We start from the raw sequence: 16,313 nt of genomic DNA on the forward strand, positions 1-16,313 counted from the left end.
AGCAGATTTTTGATTGACACTTCCTGGAGTAGCAAAAGTTTTGGATTTCAAATCTTAAAATGCTCAGTTTTCATTTGAGCATGAATGTTAAGACACAGAATAAGCTGCTTTAAGAGATAAAAGAACTGAATTTGATCCTTAAATGGCCAAAGTAACAGTAAATATTAAACCTACACATTTCTCAAATTAAAGGAAGTTTGTGGCCATAAATTATGAGAAATTCAATATGTTATAGGTAATGAATCTTTCATGAAAATGAATATTAAGCAGTGATTGAAAGCTCTGACACCACAGGGTTAATAATTTTTCTTTGCTTTCACCTTTGACAAACTGGGATGCCACGTTCTGGACAAATACACAGATTTTGTTCATGTGTTTTAAGCAAGCGCATCAAGGAATCCTCATATACTTTACATTTTAACACGTTTCAGTAAGTGAAACATGTTTGTAAGCCAGTCCAAAAACATTAGAATAATCATTATGCTGCTTTAGCTGCCTGAAACTGCAGCCAGCTGCTTTGAAGTCACCAAGTTTTTTTTTCTGTCCGTGCAAAACAAAGCAAGAACAACTTCAAATGTGTCTTTCAGCCAGTGAGAGTCCGGAGGGAGGCATCAGATGTTGTGTAGGCAACCCGCCTCCAAACACAGCCTCCAACTAAACTTCACATGTACACTTTTTTTTCGCCAGTTTAACTGCTGTACTCTTATTTTTGCATTTATATCCTTTGAAAAACAGGAGGGGAATATGCACATTTCCAATATTCACAGGAGCAGTCTGCCAGTTTTGGTGCATCTGACTTCTAAGAACAAAAGGGAAAATGGATGTTTAAAGGACTTATGAGTCTGCACGACTGTGTGGGAATACTTTGCCAGCTCTCCACCCGCAACAACACAGAACAAACCTCACACCTACTCACAGCCAAACTGTTTCAGCCAGTTTCATCATATATTCTTCCCTTCATCGCAAACCGAAATTGAAACTGGACTTATTCACCCTGAAAATGAGTGATGTGTCACTCACAGTCAACAAAGTAATTCAGTGCTAATCAGGACCTAGAAGGTTGAGGAGAGTGTGTCTGCTTGCGTTATTCATTCATTAGTTTTCCATTCACACATATTCATTTGAACACACAGGCAAGGAGCTTGAGCCAATCCCAGCATGCAACAGGGGGCAAGGAAGGACACCTCTTTGACCAGTTTAAGACAAGGCGAGCACATCACTCGCCAACATCTTGTTGGTCTGAGACAAAATGAGACAAAAGTATTAACATAGCACACGTGGCATTTTGACTTTAAATGCAAATACTTAACATCAAGTATTCAACATCCCAGACTCAACAAATAATGTGCTGCCTCTATACTGCAGCAGTAGTATTAAAGCAGTGTTACAGTCTGCTCAGTCTCTTCTCAACATCTTTGAACACATAAATTATGGAGGCAGTTCAGGTGCTTTTCCAGATTGCTTGGGTATTTCCCTTTCAGTTCATGTCCACAAACACAGCAGCCAGACCGCACGGAGCACTTCATGTTTCTACTTTCTGGTTTGTATTGAAATGACATCAGTAACAGTAACACAGTAACAAATCATGTATCATAGGACAAATAAGCCTTCGCTGTATTGTTTCTGGATTACTCCTTTACCTGGACATGTAAAGCGCCACATTTTTGGCCTTTTTCAAATGAACAATGAATCAAATGATTATATGTAACGTGAGAGGGATCACACTCGCAGTGATGAACCCATGGAAAATCATCATCATCTCCGCAGGTTTTCCAAAGCGCTGATGAACCTAGCTGCTGTACTCTACCTGCCCTCCATCAAACAGCAGACAGACACAGTTACAGGCTGTAGCTGCTGAACAGAGTGGAGCATTAAGCAGCTAAAGAACCTGATGTTTTTCTCAAGGGCTTATGAGGAACCAAAAATAGAGAGTGTGCACTGGAGTAGAGTCTTGCCATCAAATTCTGCTATAAAGTCTACTTTTATAATGTCTATAATGTTTTTTGTTGTGTGTCTAGCACTGAGGCCATGGTTAGTGGTGGTGTAGTACTGGACTGCATCAAGTGTTTTGTAAAATTATGACCCCCTCATGTATGTAAATAAGGACCTGGACGATAAACATATAATGAAATTTTTACGTTTCAGACATTGTCAACAAAGCTGAACATTTTGCACTTTGTGAATAGATGTTATGGCAGAGCTGTAGATTGACTTCTTCGCATTAGACACCTACAGTACGGAGGCTGAACCACAATATCTTGACCCACAGGAGCTCAGCTAAATAAAAAACATAAAAAATCATGACGTTCAAGCTCTCATATAATCTGTCTGGATACAGTCTCAAATCTGTAGGAGAAAACTGCCAAGACAACTCCTTTAATAACTCCCTGATAACACATCCACTCTGCCTACAGTATGATATTATCATTATCTCCATCATGATTATCGGAATTTATATTGCTTCTCATAATTTATAGCCTACTTTTATTATTTTGTTCCGCTCCTCATCCCTGTCGGGTCCCATATTTCTCTGTTATTTTGTCGTTTTTATGTTTTTACTTCTGTCTTCAAGTGCAGAGATTTTACTGAGCCTCATGGGGTTTCTCAAATGGGATTTCATATTCTCGCTTTTCTTGTTTCCAACGTTTTCTTGTTATACCTTGTAAAATTAGTTTGGTATCTTGGGAAAAATAATGGGCACTGTTTTAATCTCTTCAAAAAGTTTTATCGTTGTTTTTGTAAATTTTGGTGCATCATTGAGTTTAATTAAAGCAGTTCAGTGATTTAAAAGTCATTATTTAAATAAATGGACAAAACCTTATTGTCATTTCCCATTGCGATGACTCTCAGGCTGCCACAAATTAAAATTCATCGTTGGAAAACTAATTAAAACGTATAACTTGAAAGCCGTATGAATGGAGCATTTCAATGCTTTGTCTCTTCCACTCTATTGATGCAAACAAAATTAGAAAGCTTGCTAAGATATTACAACACTGGCCTCACATCTTAAAAGATTAAATCATGCTGAAACACAGGATCCAACAAGAAGAAGTGCACACGTAGATCTCCCACCGTGACGCAGCTTCAAAAGTCACAAAGCTCATTTTTTGAGTGGGAGTTTTTGGATGCTGTTCAAGATCATACTTTTGCTTCCTGGGGATGAAAATGTAATTCACTCCTCAGTAACAATCTCTTTGACATTCAATAATGACCCAAAGGGTCAGGTAGAAAAATATTTCATACATTTTTTCCCTTTTTCCGTCTCCATATAATCTATCCTCTTACAGAAGGCAATCCAGGCCACAGTGTTTCAGTGTGTTTAATCTTTGCTCTGAGTCGTCTGTACAGTTTGATCAGAATACTTTGTAGTGGTCAAATTAATTAGCATCAATTTCTTCTTCCACCACTTGAAAACTGCTGTGTAGTCCAAAGTGTGTTCATCTTGTTATTATTTATTATAATGGATGGATCAGGAGAAAATGTGTCCCTGGGCAAAGACAGGTAAAAGGCCCCCAACCATCCAATATAGGAACCCCAGACTGAAAGTTTGTGTCTCTATAGAGTCGTTTTGTGTCTCTCTTTGGTTATTTTGAATCTATGTGGTCATTTCGTGTCTGTTTTGATTCTCTTTGTAGTTGCTCTGTGACTCTTCCTGGTCCTTTTGTGTCTTTTTATGTCAATTTGCATAATTTTGTGGTCATTTCGTGTCTCTCTTTGGTTATTTTGTGTCATTTTGTGGTCATTTAATCACTTTGAGCTTGTTTTGTGTCTCTCTTTGGTTGTTTTGTGTCTCTTTATGCTCATTTTGAGTGTCTTCGTGGTTGTTTTGAATTTCTTTGCAGTCATTGATTGACTTCCCATCAAGTAATGTTAATGGTCACTGTCTGGCCCACTCTCTTGGGCTCCTTTGGCCTGTACCCAGTTGGCCCAAACAGTAATGTGAGTACTTCTTCCATCACTGGAAAACAGTATTTGTCATTAAAAGTGTATTCATTCAGTTCATTTAATACTGTATTATGCATTGATGGGGGTTTGCTGCATTAATCATGGACAGAAATCGTTCAGATTTATTCATCACATAATTTCATATAAATGATATAAAAAGTATAAATGAATAGATAAAACTGAGGTAATAATTGCAAACACTATTCGCCTTCAGGTAGATTGATTGGGATCCGTCGTGCTGGAAGAGGCTGGCTGTGGTGTAGACCTGCCACCCAGAGATGTGTGTGCGTGTGTGTGTGTGTGACAGAGAGGGAGAGAAAAAGAGAGGGAGGGAGAGAGAGAGAGAGAGAGAGAGAGAGAGAGAGAGAGAGAGAGAGAGAGAGAGAGAGAGAGAGAGAGAGAGAGAGAGAGACACACGGCGGATTCCCCATCACAACCAAGATGGCGGCGGAGCGGACAGCCGGCTCGGCTCGATGACTGACAGAAGAAGCCTCGTTCAGTTGGACAACTAACGGTTAAAGTCTGAGAGAGGGGAAATATCTGTCTACATATACAGACAAAACAAACCAAATACAAACACCCCCGCACCGGTCATCTCACCTTTTCGGTACCGACAGCGCTGTAATGAAACAGCACCGGTAGACGACGCCGGCCGAAGTTGTGTGTGGGGACTAATTTGACGTTCACAAACGGGGTAAGTACGAGATGATGAACCGTTACAGTGAATGACTGTTGGGGGATTTAGCGAACAGCTGCCCGCTGCTAACCACTGCTACAACAGGCTACAAATCCCTTATGCTAGCGCTGTCACGTCGCCTGCGTTGTGTTTTTGTTTTCATTTGTTTTGTGTTTTATATTGAATTAACTGTCGCTAAATGACAATTCTGCTCTCGAAGCATCTAACCCGACGCCTCCAATTCTTTCCTCCCCATGGTTAATTTCTCAAGCTAAGTATGTGCCACAGGTTGTTTGCAATCATCGTCTATTCGTGAATATATTTAGTCACCTGTGCGGGCGAAACACCAGTGAAGTCACACCACATTAAAACCTCAGGTCATCCAGTGGAATATGTCTGTTTTAACCACTAGCATGCGGGCGTTTAGAGCTATAAATAACCCAAAACACTACCCACTGCGTGCACATCCCTTTGCCTGAGGATATTTTAGGTTGTCTAGTTTGTACTCAGAAAACGCTTCTCATTTAACCTTCATTTTATGCAACGGCACAAAATGTGCAGGGAGAGTCGTTGCATATGTGCTGTGTAGGCTGTTGGTGTTTTATAAGGGTTTGTTTTAAGATGTGTCTGGTGTAGAGCTGTAACTATTAGTCTACAGACAGAAAAATAATCAGCTATAAATAAACAGTTTTGATAATGGATTCATTGTATTTTGCATGAGAAAGTGGCAAAATATGTTTTCAGCTCCTCAAATAGAAATGCTTTTGTCTGTGTTATATCATATTCATTTGAATAGCTATGGGGGTTTGACTGTTGGTTGAACAAAACAACACATTTTGGATATTTTTCTCTATTTTCTGACAGTTTTGTATGCTGATGCATCCTTGCAAATACAGAGTGTATGTCAGGGGAATGTGCTCTCTTATTTTGTGCCAAAACTGCAAATATAGCTGTGTGTAAAAGCTTTAGGCTGAAAAAACTAATCTGAGGATTTATTCCGTAATCATGCCATGAATAGTTTGTATTTATTCATAGTTTTCATGCAGTTTTCTGCACAGTTTTCAATGTGCTTGGCAGGTAGATAGTTCATGATCTTGCAGAACCTGCCACAATTTTTCTATGGACTTGGACTGTCTCAGTGTGTTCTATCTCATCATGTGATCCCAGACTGACTCTATGATGGTGAGATCAGGGCTCTGTGGGGGCCAGACCATCTGTTTTAGGACTCCTTGTTCTTCTTGTCTCTGAAGATAGTTGTTGGTTCGTTGTCATGCTAGCCTAAAACTTTTGCATGGTGCTCTATGTCTGTCTGACAAATTCTGCCAGTGCAAGATGAGAAAAGTGAACTGCAGTAGTCGACCACCCCCATCACAGCCGTCACCACTTTTCCTCTCTGACATAAGAGTTTAGACAGGAGCAGTGGTGACGGCTGCCATTGGGGCTTAACGTTCTGGAGGTTTACTTCCCCCAAAAAATTCCTCTTGCATCGTTTAGTGGTGTCGCACAGGACAGGCAAGTCTGGTCAAATCATATATGTGACAGAAATACTCTCAAGCCTGTCATTTCAAAACCTCAGCTCCACATACCAGAAAGGTAACTTACACTGTAACCCTATAAATCCTCTGCCTGCTCTGCCTCTTTTTGTGTTGGTTTCTCCAGATATCATGGAATTTCTCATGGCCAGATTTTGTTGCTGTGCAAATGATGGACGGGATGTTTGTGTTCTGTCTTATTACATTGTCTGTTCACGTTCAGAGGGCAGGAGGGCGCCCTGTTGGAATGCTAGAGGGGGAAGAAAGAGTCATATTTGAAATTAAGATGCTGTCGTCTGGCACATGTTAGCCAAATGGCATGGAGTGGTTGTTTAGGGTGCTCGACTGGGCTGTGCAGACTTGTGCAGGTCCAAGAAGAGGATTTACGGCAGTGAGTAAAAGATCAAAGTGATAGACAGTTAGACGGTGTCTGCTGAGCTGATTGAAGACTTCAGGTAGACTCAGTAAATCAGTTCCTCTTATCCTGACCCCACCCTCGGGGTTAATGCCTGCTGTCCACCTATAACTGACACAGAATGTGGCAGTGATTGCTTCAGTACCTGAGGCATGGGGTGCATGTTGTTCCCATCATCTTGCGTAATTCAGTGAACACAAACAAAGTGTGAAAAAGGAGTCTCACTTCACAGAGATGTCAGTTAGAGAATGTGGCTGCTCACCCGTGTCATGCTCAAGGGATGTTCATGTATTTCACTTTAGTATGCACCTAAACTTGTTCTGGATAACGGCATATGCTTAATGTCTGAAGTGAAAACTATCAACACTGTTCCCTCAGCAGTCAGTGGAAGTGAGAGGGTTTGGTTAATTTCCTCTGGAATTCAAATGTTTTTTTGTTTTTTTTTTTTTTACCAGAAAAGACGAATGTCCCTTCACAGATTCATTTACAGAACATGCTACAAAGTTCACTGCCTTCCAGGAGTTATTTTGTAATGAAGCAGTAGTGGAGATGTGAAGACATTATGAAGTGTTTCCATTATTTCATTTTCCCTCTCTAGCGGTGATGAACAGGTTGATGATGAGACTGGAGGCTACAAGGTGTTACACTACAGTGAAGCTAATGATAAGGAATGCTATCTCCTAATTTAAGTTATTTTTTAAGGATGTTAGGCAACAATTTTACATTGATGTTTGACTCGGTTCCTCCTCCGGTCAAATTAGAAGGGTTATTAAAAATTTTTATCTCAATGCCATTCAACAGCAAGTTGTTGTATTCAACAAGTGTGGTTGAATAAAGATCTGGGTGCCATTCTTTTTTTCAATATTAGTGTTGCTATCACACCAGAATACCTTTCAGCACAAGTAAATAAACTAACAATACCCTGTCTATACTTTGCTTAATATAAATGGAAATTATAGATCCCAAGCATGGGTATTGGGGCTGATCCAGGCATTTTTTAATTCTGATCACTGTACTCTGCTGTGTTGTACTGTCCACCTCGGCCTGCCAGTGTTGCAGCTCCTCTTCTTTTAGACAGCTGGACTCTACAGTGCTTCATCCCCATGCTTAAGCCAGTGAAAATCAGCGTGTGACTCCGAGTTCAGACACCGAGCATGTGAAAATACACAGATTCACTTAGCACCAGTGCTAATAACCTTTAGCAAAGCAGAAGTGGAAAACAATCAGTTAGCAGAGTGCAGAGTAAGCGTAGCTTTTGCTAGTTAAATGACAAATGTCACCGGTGGTAGGTCATATCATCTGTCACTAATTAATGTTAATTCTGCGATAACTTGTCAGAGATAGTTTGAGAGGGAAGATCCTTCACTCTGTTACACCACCTTACATCCATGAGTGAAAGGATTGTGTGGTCTTTAGATGGTCACATCACTGGCAGGGGTGGCATCCTCCCTGAACTGAACAATCATTCATATCATATCAATTATTGATGTTTATAAACTTTATATTTTGAACCATGATCTTCAGTTTTTGGATCAAGTGGCTCATAAAAATAAGCTGTGTGAAATGAAGTTGTTTACAGCTGTGTTGTTTCAGTATGTTAGATACTCAGGCTATTTAATCAACATTTAAGTAACATCAATATAAGAATTGGATTGGACTTTATATTGGCAGATTAACTAATATTTAAGGGCTTGGATCATGATCGGAATCGAGGCCAAAAAAACTGGATTGGGACATCCCGCATTGAAACACTCTTTTCTATAAAAACCCTCAACACAATAAGCCAAAATTCTCAAATGCATCTGTTTGATGTTATCCTAACACTGACAGGTGAACAGGAAAGTTTGCTTGAATTAATCAACAAATGAATTACCACAGCTCTTTTTCAGCAGCAGGGGGTAAAAGGGTTTGGTTGTACCTCGGTGGTACGCTGCATAGTACGCCTGCAGTCGGAGTGAATACCCGCACCAGTTTGCTAGTGTTACCTAGCTAACATTAGCTGGATAATTATTTCACGATATATTATTAATATTAATGATAATCAGTTGGCCATGAACATCAATAGAGAATACATGATGAATGTTTATGTAAACTACAAAATCTATATAACGTAATATTAGCTAGTTAAATCTACCTTTGTCTCTCTTCTCTTTCTTTTTATCTTCTTTCTCTCTCGGCCAGGTGTCGCCACGTATGTCCACTTCCCGTATCCATTATTTCAAATTAAAAGCCCTCTACAGAGTCGTGTAATTGCGGCTTCATGGCATTGCAGCAGTAGAAATTATTTTGCAGTGGTGGGCCGCAACTGCAGAGAAATTACCACTATATTATTCATGGGAAAGTGGTCTTTTCGACGACTTTGGACCCATTATACATAACGGAAACACTGTACTAAAATCATGAAAGTAGGTGAGCATATATATTGCAAAATGAACAACATTAAGAATTTGATCTGGTACCAAGTATTGAGTTTTTGCGACTTACTGCTACAGACATGGTTATGATTGTACTCCAAAACTACTAAGGCTCAATAATAATAATATTTCTTGGAAGCGGAACTGATTTTTCATTGATGATAAAAGCAGGATTTAGTGTCAGCCTAAGGTCACAGCACAGCGTGAGTTTTATGCAAAATGTAGCAAAGGAGACACTGTATTAGAAAAGAAAAGCTGCTATTGAACAACTGAGAACAGGATTACATTTTCCCAGGGAATACCATCCACAAACACTAATTAGCTGTAAGCTCAGAGTATTGTCTTCAGGGAGAAAGGCAGGATGCGTTTTCAGTTAGTGGGTGGCATCTGGTGTGAGACAAATTATGCAGCAGGCTGCAGTTTGTGTGAATTGCGTAAATAAAATATGGTTCAGTCGGGGGTAGAGGAATGGTTTTAAGAATTGATTGATGCCTTGAAGAGCTGGACAGGTGCTCAGACTGAAGAAATAGACTGGGAAGTTGCAAGTATAATTGTTTCAGATCCAGAAACAGTGATGGCTGAGTTACTTGAAAACTGTATTCATTAATCATTACATATTACCCTTTTAAAAAGTAATGACATTACAGAGCAGCAAAAGTGACTTGTTGAATTACTTGTTACTTTACTTTTGTTACTCAACTGTCAGCTCCGTTAAAGGTGCCTTTAAGCAACTCAAATTCCTCCACACCCATATGGTGCATTTTTTGTATTAACTCATGTAGAAATAGAAGACACTGCTGCCCTACAGTTTGGAGGGATTTACTCACCATCCAGCAGCTAGCTTAGCCTCAGGGACTGCACATGCCTCTCCAGAAGTCCTGACCTCAGAAACGCTGTTGCACACCCTCTAACTCCAACAAAAGATGCAGTTCCTGAATATACGCATACCTGTGGCAAGAAGACACGCAAAATTTAAATAAGACAACTAAATAAGAGAACTGAAATTACCTGGAGTCACATTTCCCCTCTTCTTTTTGATTACTGAATTTACTGAATTGCTGTAGCGTGTTGCTAAGTAATGTGCTCCTGCCTGGGACTGTTCAGACAGTAAGAAAGTTACTGAAGTACTTAAGAAACTGGCAGAAATAGCAGCATGGGCCAGTGTATAACTGTTACATGTGCATAATATGAATAAAATTGCTGAAAAACGACATAAAAAATAGCTTAGCAGTTATAAGTAAAATGTACAACTCTGTAACTTCTACATTTGCTAGTGGCAGAGCAACATGGGAATCCCACTGGGCTCCTATTTCTCTCCACTTGGCAAATGGAAGTCCAATAAAATCAGATTCATGAGAAAAATGAAATATTAAGATAAAATAGAACTGACACTGGGAAAGAAACCTGTTGGGCGCACATCCCCGATCAGAATTGAAAAGTTCAGTAAACCAGTAACCAGTAATGCCTGCCATTTAAAATATAACAAAACCCATAATAGCAAGACTTTGAGTAATATGGAGAGAACTGAAATCACATGCACCAAGTATACAAATTTTTTCTTTGCTTATTTACGCTAAAGTGTGATTTTCTGCTCTGTTCCACTTTGAGGAAACTTGAAGTTCAGTAGATTTTGCTCAAACTTTGTTGCCACAGTCAAGGCTCCACTGGTGAAGCTGTAATTGTCTGATTTTCACTTTATTGTGCTGCTGCTGCTATGTGGTCTACTGGGTTCACAAGGGTAAAAGGATTATTCCCCTCTGTCTTCTCTTTCTTCTAATCAGTCATACAGAAATGGGTTCTTATCATTAAGGAGACTGAAGACATCACTGAATAAAAACTGGCAGACTCCAAAGTTAACAAGCTGCAAATTAAAAGAGGTCACACTGAAAATAAAATGTGCATGTTTATACAAATCACTTTGTCTCTCTTGAAGGCAAAACACCAGCCGAACAGTTTTGTGCCAACCAGGGAATTAAAAGATCAGACTGGGAGAGTCGGCAGGTCTGTGAGATCGGGTTTCCTGGAGACATGGTATTAATTCCCACAGGGCTCTGCATTAGCACTTCCCTGTGCTAATACTGTACACAGAGCCAGCATGGCTTGTATAGGGTTGAGGCCTGGGAATTGTGATCCCAGAATTTACCTTGATACCTGTATACTGAAAATTACCTGATTCTCGTTACTTCTCTCAAATTCACACCAAATGACATGTCAGTGGTATTTTCAGCACTGCTGAAGCATCTATCCATTCAATCACTGTCTGCTACCTCTGTTACTGCCATCACCAGCGGCTCCTTCGACAGCACAGCTCCTGATTAGAGCCCATTAGCTCTTTGCACATATATTGGTACTGGCTAAGTCTGCCTCCTAAAAGTCATTGAATCAAGTCGTCAGTTGGTAAGACCCTGAGTCAACTCGCATTTTGTCAACCGTCTCACTGTACATGTTTTTTTAGCTGCAGGATTGTACACAGAACGATGCAGGAGCAATATGACAGGTTATTAACTTGTCTGTCAACTTAACCTCAATACTGAACTGAAAAAAGACACCAGCAATAATCTTTAAGCATCCACATGTTTACACCTGCAGTCCACACGGCTCGGAGTTTTCAAACCCCTAAAACAGAGACTTTTGAAATGATTGCTGACTCTGTTTTAGTTTGAAATTTCCGGGATTAAGTTGTAGTGTGGACGGGCAAAAACAGAGATTTTTGGAAATGATGACGCATCCACAGTAGCTTCCTGATGAGGTCTTACCGGTCACGACTACCAGTGTTGAATGCAGTAACGAATTGCAAGCATTACTGACCTTGTTGTCTTTGCTAGCAGCTGTTGTGCAGTTAAATTCTGCATTTTAACGCTACAACTGTCTTTGCTGTTCCTCACTTGAGGTATTTCCTGCAACCAATCAACTGCAGAGTAGACAGTCTGCTTCCTATAGTGTATGGCAATGATCATGTGATATGTGTTTTCAATTATGTTAGTATGGACAGAGATTATTTCTGATATGAAGCAAAAACACTTGTCTGGATCAATTTTCATTTTAAAAACACAATTTTCAAATGAAAACGTGGATCTAGCCTGAAGTGCACAAACAAAACAAAACGAATTTAAGGGAACCTTATCAAAAATTATGTTATTGGTTGTGTAAAGAAAATAATTATCAGCCAATATATTGTTATTGGATTTCGTTTTTCTCAGATATCAGTATCAGTGGAGCTGTACTCCTGATTTGCTGAAAGGTCTGTGATTGGATGTACTGTCTTTATCAAACTGACTAATATAAGAAATTCAGTCATAAAGAGTAGTTTCCAAGAGGACTATACACGAAGTGCTGTTTTTATTAAATGACTCATTCATTTTTCTTCCCCACCCATCATAACTTTACTAATTTGACCACAGTGAAACTGGAAAGCGCGTAGTCAAACTGTGAGGTTTTTAATCATCATAGTTGGTTACCGTGTACAACATGTAGACATTAGGAGATTTGTGTGATTTCAGTGGGTGATTATACTGAGCAGAAGTCCTCACAACATTTCAAGGAAAATCACCAGCTTCTGTAACTCAGTGCTGTTGCGATGCACCAAGGACTATGGGAAAGGGTGTACATTAAAGGCTGCTAAAAAAAGAAATATTAATTATGATTAACCAAACACCATACTTTTGAATACTGTTATGTTCCAGGGCTGGAGTTTTAGTAATTTGCTTACAATCACATCAATGTGATTTTGATTCTGTCTTCTTGAACGGAGTCTGGAGTCTGTTGTGTTTTCACTTTATGTTCACACGCAGAGTATTGTGTATTGACACGTGGAGCTGGTGTGACTTAATACATTTGTATAAACAGAGGTGTACGTATCTGTTCTGTGACAGGTGCATGTCTTACACTATAGAGGTGAGTCAAAATGTTCTGGTCGGTGGTGATTGCCCTTTAGTTTACTCTGCAGCTTATTCCTGGCCTGTGAGTGTTTTGTTTCTTTTTTTTCTTTATGTAATCAGATGGTGATGTTAATGGGATCAGTTGCTGGCAGGTTAAGTCTGTCACTGCTGTGTCTCACGCTGTTACTTCCCCATTCATCACGGTTTGTGCTTAATTATCCATAACAACACATCACAGTCTCATACTAAGAGAGGAAGATTGCCTTAAACTTGAGTTGTATTTTAAAACATCTTTTGAGTTTGTGCAGAGTTTTTAAAGGTACTTTGTATGCACATAAATGCTTTTATACTGAAGCACCTTAAAGCACCATTAGCGTATTCATGCTTCTTATAGGTTAGTCCCAGCAGGGCGCAAATTGCTAACCCTGACATTGTTGTTTCCTTTTTTCACCAACTGATCCTCCTCGGCATCACGATCTGTTACATTAGTGACACTGCTTATGTAAAGGCAAGCAGTGAGTGGTAATGGATATAATGTCAGTGCCTGACCCTGAGCACCCTCCTCCTGCTCTGACAATTGCATAACATTGAAGATGTAATTTGAAGTCAAGGAGAGTTCTTCGGTAGGTAAAATGAGTGCCATAGCTGCAGCTATCCTCATGGAATAAAGCAGCAGCTTTCTCTTTCTCTAATCTTGTTGCTTGCTCGAAAGTATTTTTGTTGTGCATTTCACAAAGCTGAGACACTTCAGAGGGTTTCTGTTTTTAATAAGACAGAAAGTCCCTTCTCGTTGGTTATTCACGAGGCGAGGGTTGAAATTATGAGGGAAAAATAAAAAATAACGAGAGAAACAATAGAATTTATAGCCTCTGTGGTTTAAGATAGTTGCTTCCCAAAGGCATTTTCTCTGCTTAATACATCTATAAATGCAGTCAGTGTCAACACCCACTGAGACGTCGTTGATAATTAGTACTATCTTAAATTTCTGTAAAACCTTCATCTCACAGCATCAGTCAAGCAATATAACAACAAAACCTGGCTAAAATAGTTTGAACTCCTTTGAGATTTGTGAAGTGATTTTAAAGTAAACTGGTTACTGTAAGTCTGCTGACCTACTGCCAGTCTGGGGAGTCATGATTCCTTTATCCTAACCGATGAGTCCTGTACACCATCGGTCCAGTTTCGGCGGCTGTTGTGGCCGAAAAACACAGTGAATAAATATTTGGGACTGACTGGCTCAGAGGAGGAATGCATCATCTGTGTGTTTATTGTTACCTTGTTAAAAAATCAAATGCCACCTAAATAAGGTGAGATTGACTTCATTAGTCTCTGAGGGAAAATTAGATTCAGACTTTAAAATAAAAGCACTACTGTTTAAGGATGCACACACACACACACACACACACACACACACACACACACACACACACACACACACACACACACACATACAAGCTGACAGCTTCAAATAGTCACATATCTAATTGAAACATAAAATATCTGTTGACAAAGGTTAATGCATCCCAACTATCTCTTTTGCATAACATCTCCTGGGTTCACACACACAGTTATTAAAGTGCATATAGTGCATATGTAGTGCCAGTTGTTTTGTAATTAGGTTGACAGTAATACAAGGAAGAACGCTGTTATCTGCCGAACAGGCTGGTAGTAGATCCATTTCCTGCAGTACCAACAGTTAATATGCAAACTTATACCTAGAGCTGGTAAAGCCTAAAGTTGGTTCCTCTGTGGATGTATGCTGTAGCTTCCTTTTTTTGTCTGTGTTCTTTTGATTGTTGTTTTGGAGCTATGTCAGCACTAGCAGAAACTCCATGCTCATTAAATTTCATTTGGTCCGATTAGGTTAAATAACAGGTCCCGTGTAGAGATCACAATTTTACTTTCTCACAGAGGTCATCTTTCCTCCGAGATGTTACATGACCTGATGCCGTGAAAAGGCACAAGAGCCAAACACCCATCCCTCTGGGCTAACTGGAAGCAGATGCTTGGCTAGTGAGGCTTCCTACTGGCTTGTGTTTATGTTCTTGAGCACATTCCTTTTCACCTCCTCCACGTGTCTGCCCTGCTGTGGCTGACTCCGTGTTGGATGTCTATACAGCTGGGCCCGAGAGCAGCGACTTGGCTGTTGGAGCCTTAAAATGAGAGTCCCTTTGGTGAGTTTCATTGGCCCCGGTTCTCGTGAATTTGAGACAGCTGGAAATCGTTCCCCCTGTCACGTTGGCTTAAACAAAAACCTTGTGGAAGCCACTGAAGGCCTGTTGGGTCTGGACATCTTATCGAACTCCCCCCTGAGCTCCTGCTGTGGTTAAAAGTCAGAGAGTTTGGGCTGGGAAGCTTTGTCTATGGCTCTGGCACCAGACCCTTGATGTGGCAGAGTTTAAAGTTTCTGGGCCTGTGGTGCTTTTCCACCAAAATCTGTTTCTCTTGTTTCTCTGGCTCCCACACTGCTGTCTATCCTGTGTGATTACTGTAGAGAATCAGCCGGAACCCAGATAATCTGTGCATTCAGCTGAGTCACAGCATAAAGCACCTTTAAAGCAAGTTAAACACATCATTTAAGGTGCTCTGTAGTCAAATACTGATTTCACTCTTTACAAAGACAAATAGTCTGCAGAGTCTTGAGGAAAACCACGTCTTAAGGGATTTGTAATAAATGACCCCATGTCATAAATGATTTAGAAACGCATAAATATATTCTGTAGTGCTTCAGGACCACAGTGAAGGGCCCTGGTAACCTTTAAAGAGGCTTCAGGCCTGAGCACATCCTCTCTTAAAAGCTCACAGCTTTTTTTGCCGGGAGGAATCAGTTGTAACTTCTCTCTGGGCATTTACCTCAAGACCAAGTCAAGTTTCCCTTCCTGGTCAGTCTGCCGGGGGAGAAGTAGGGCAGCCAGCAAATCAAGATATCTGGATTAGACCACGTAAGCAGCGATGCAGATTTTTTATTCTTACGTGTCAGGCACAGTGTCACAGAGTCACAGCTCTGACTCTTTTGGATCCAGTTCCTGGGAGGAAATCCAGTGATGCTCAATGCATGAAAATCCATGAGCTAAATCTGCACTTCACAGGTTTTACACACTGTTCTGCCTTCTCAGCATTTTAATGCAACAAAATTCCAATTCAAGGCTTTTTGTTGAATGTAATCTGTAAGGTACCATCTCTCTGCAGATTGAAATTTTAAAAGATTGTTTTTTCCCAGGTTTCATCATCATATCAATGCGGAATAGTCTGGGCCAGTTTTTGCTGCATAAGCAGGAACTGTGAAATCCAAAATTCATTTTTCATTCTGTCACCTGTGTCTCTGTCGTGAACTCAGCAACATTGATTTCTATTACTATTCCTGAAATATAGGGCAGGCAGAGCGAGCAGGTCGAGGACAATAGACACGGTTTGATTTCAGTGGGAGTCCAGGGTAGTCCCACATATGCAGTG

At 40.1% G+C, this 16,313-nt stretch overlaps 1 protein-coding gene across 10 annotated transcripts in view; it reads left to right on the top strand.

The window, feature by feature from the left end:
- The first annotated feature begins 4,320 nt into the window (after positions 1 to 4,320).
- Positions 4,321 to 16,313, top strand: part of LOC130167381 (C-myc promoter-binding protein-like) — a 70,332-nt gene continuing 58,339 nt past the window's right edge. For 5 of the 10 annotated variants that reach the window (XM_056373515.1, XM_056373536.1, XM_056373545.1 and 2 more), the window contains exon 1: positions 4,322 to 4,639. The gene's annotated coding sequence lies outside the window, so the exon portion shown is untranslated. Of the gene's footprint in view, positions 4,640 to 16,313 lie in introns of all 10 variants that reach the window. The other 5 variants (XM_056373506.1, XM_056373554.1, XM_056373526.1 and 2 more) reach the window with 2 other exon arrangements.

This window comes from Seriola aureovittata, chromosome 1 (genome assembly GCF_021018895.1).
Source record: "Seriola aureovittata isolate HTS-2021-v1 ecotype China chromosome 1, ASM2101889v1, whole genome shotgun sequence".
Taxonomy (NCBI): Eukaryota; Metazoa; Chordata; class Actinopteri; order Carangiformes; family Carangidae; genus Seriola; species Seriola aureovittata.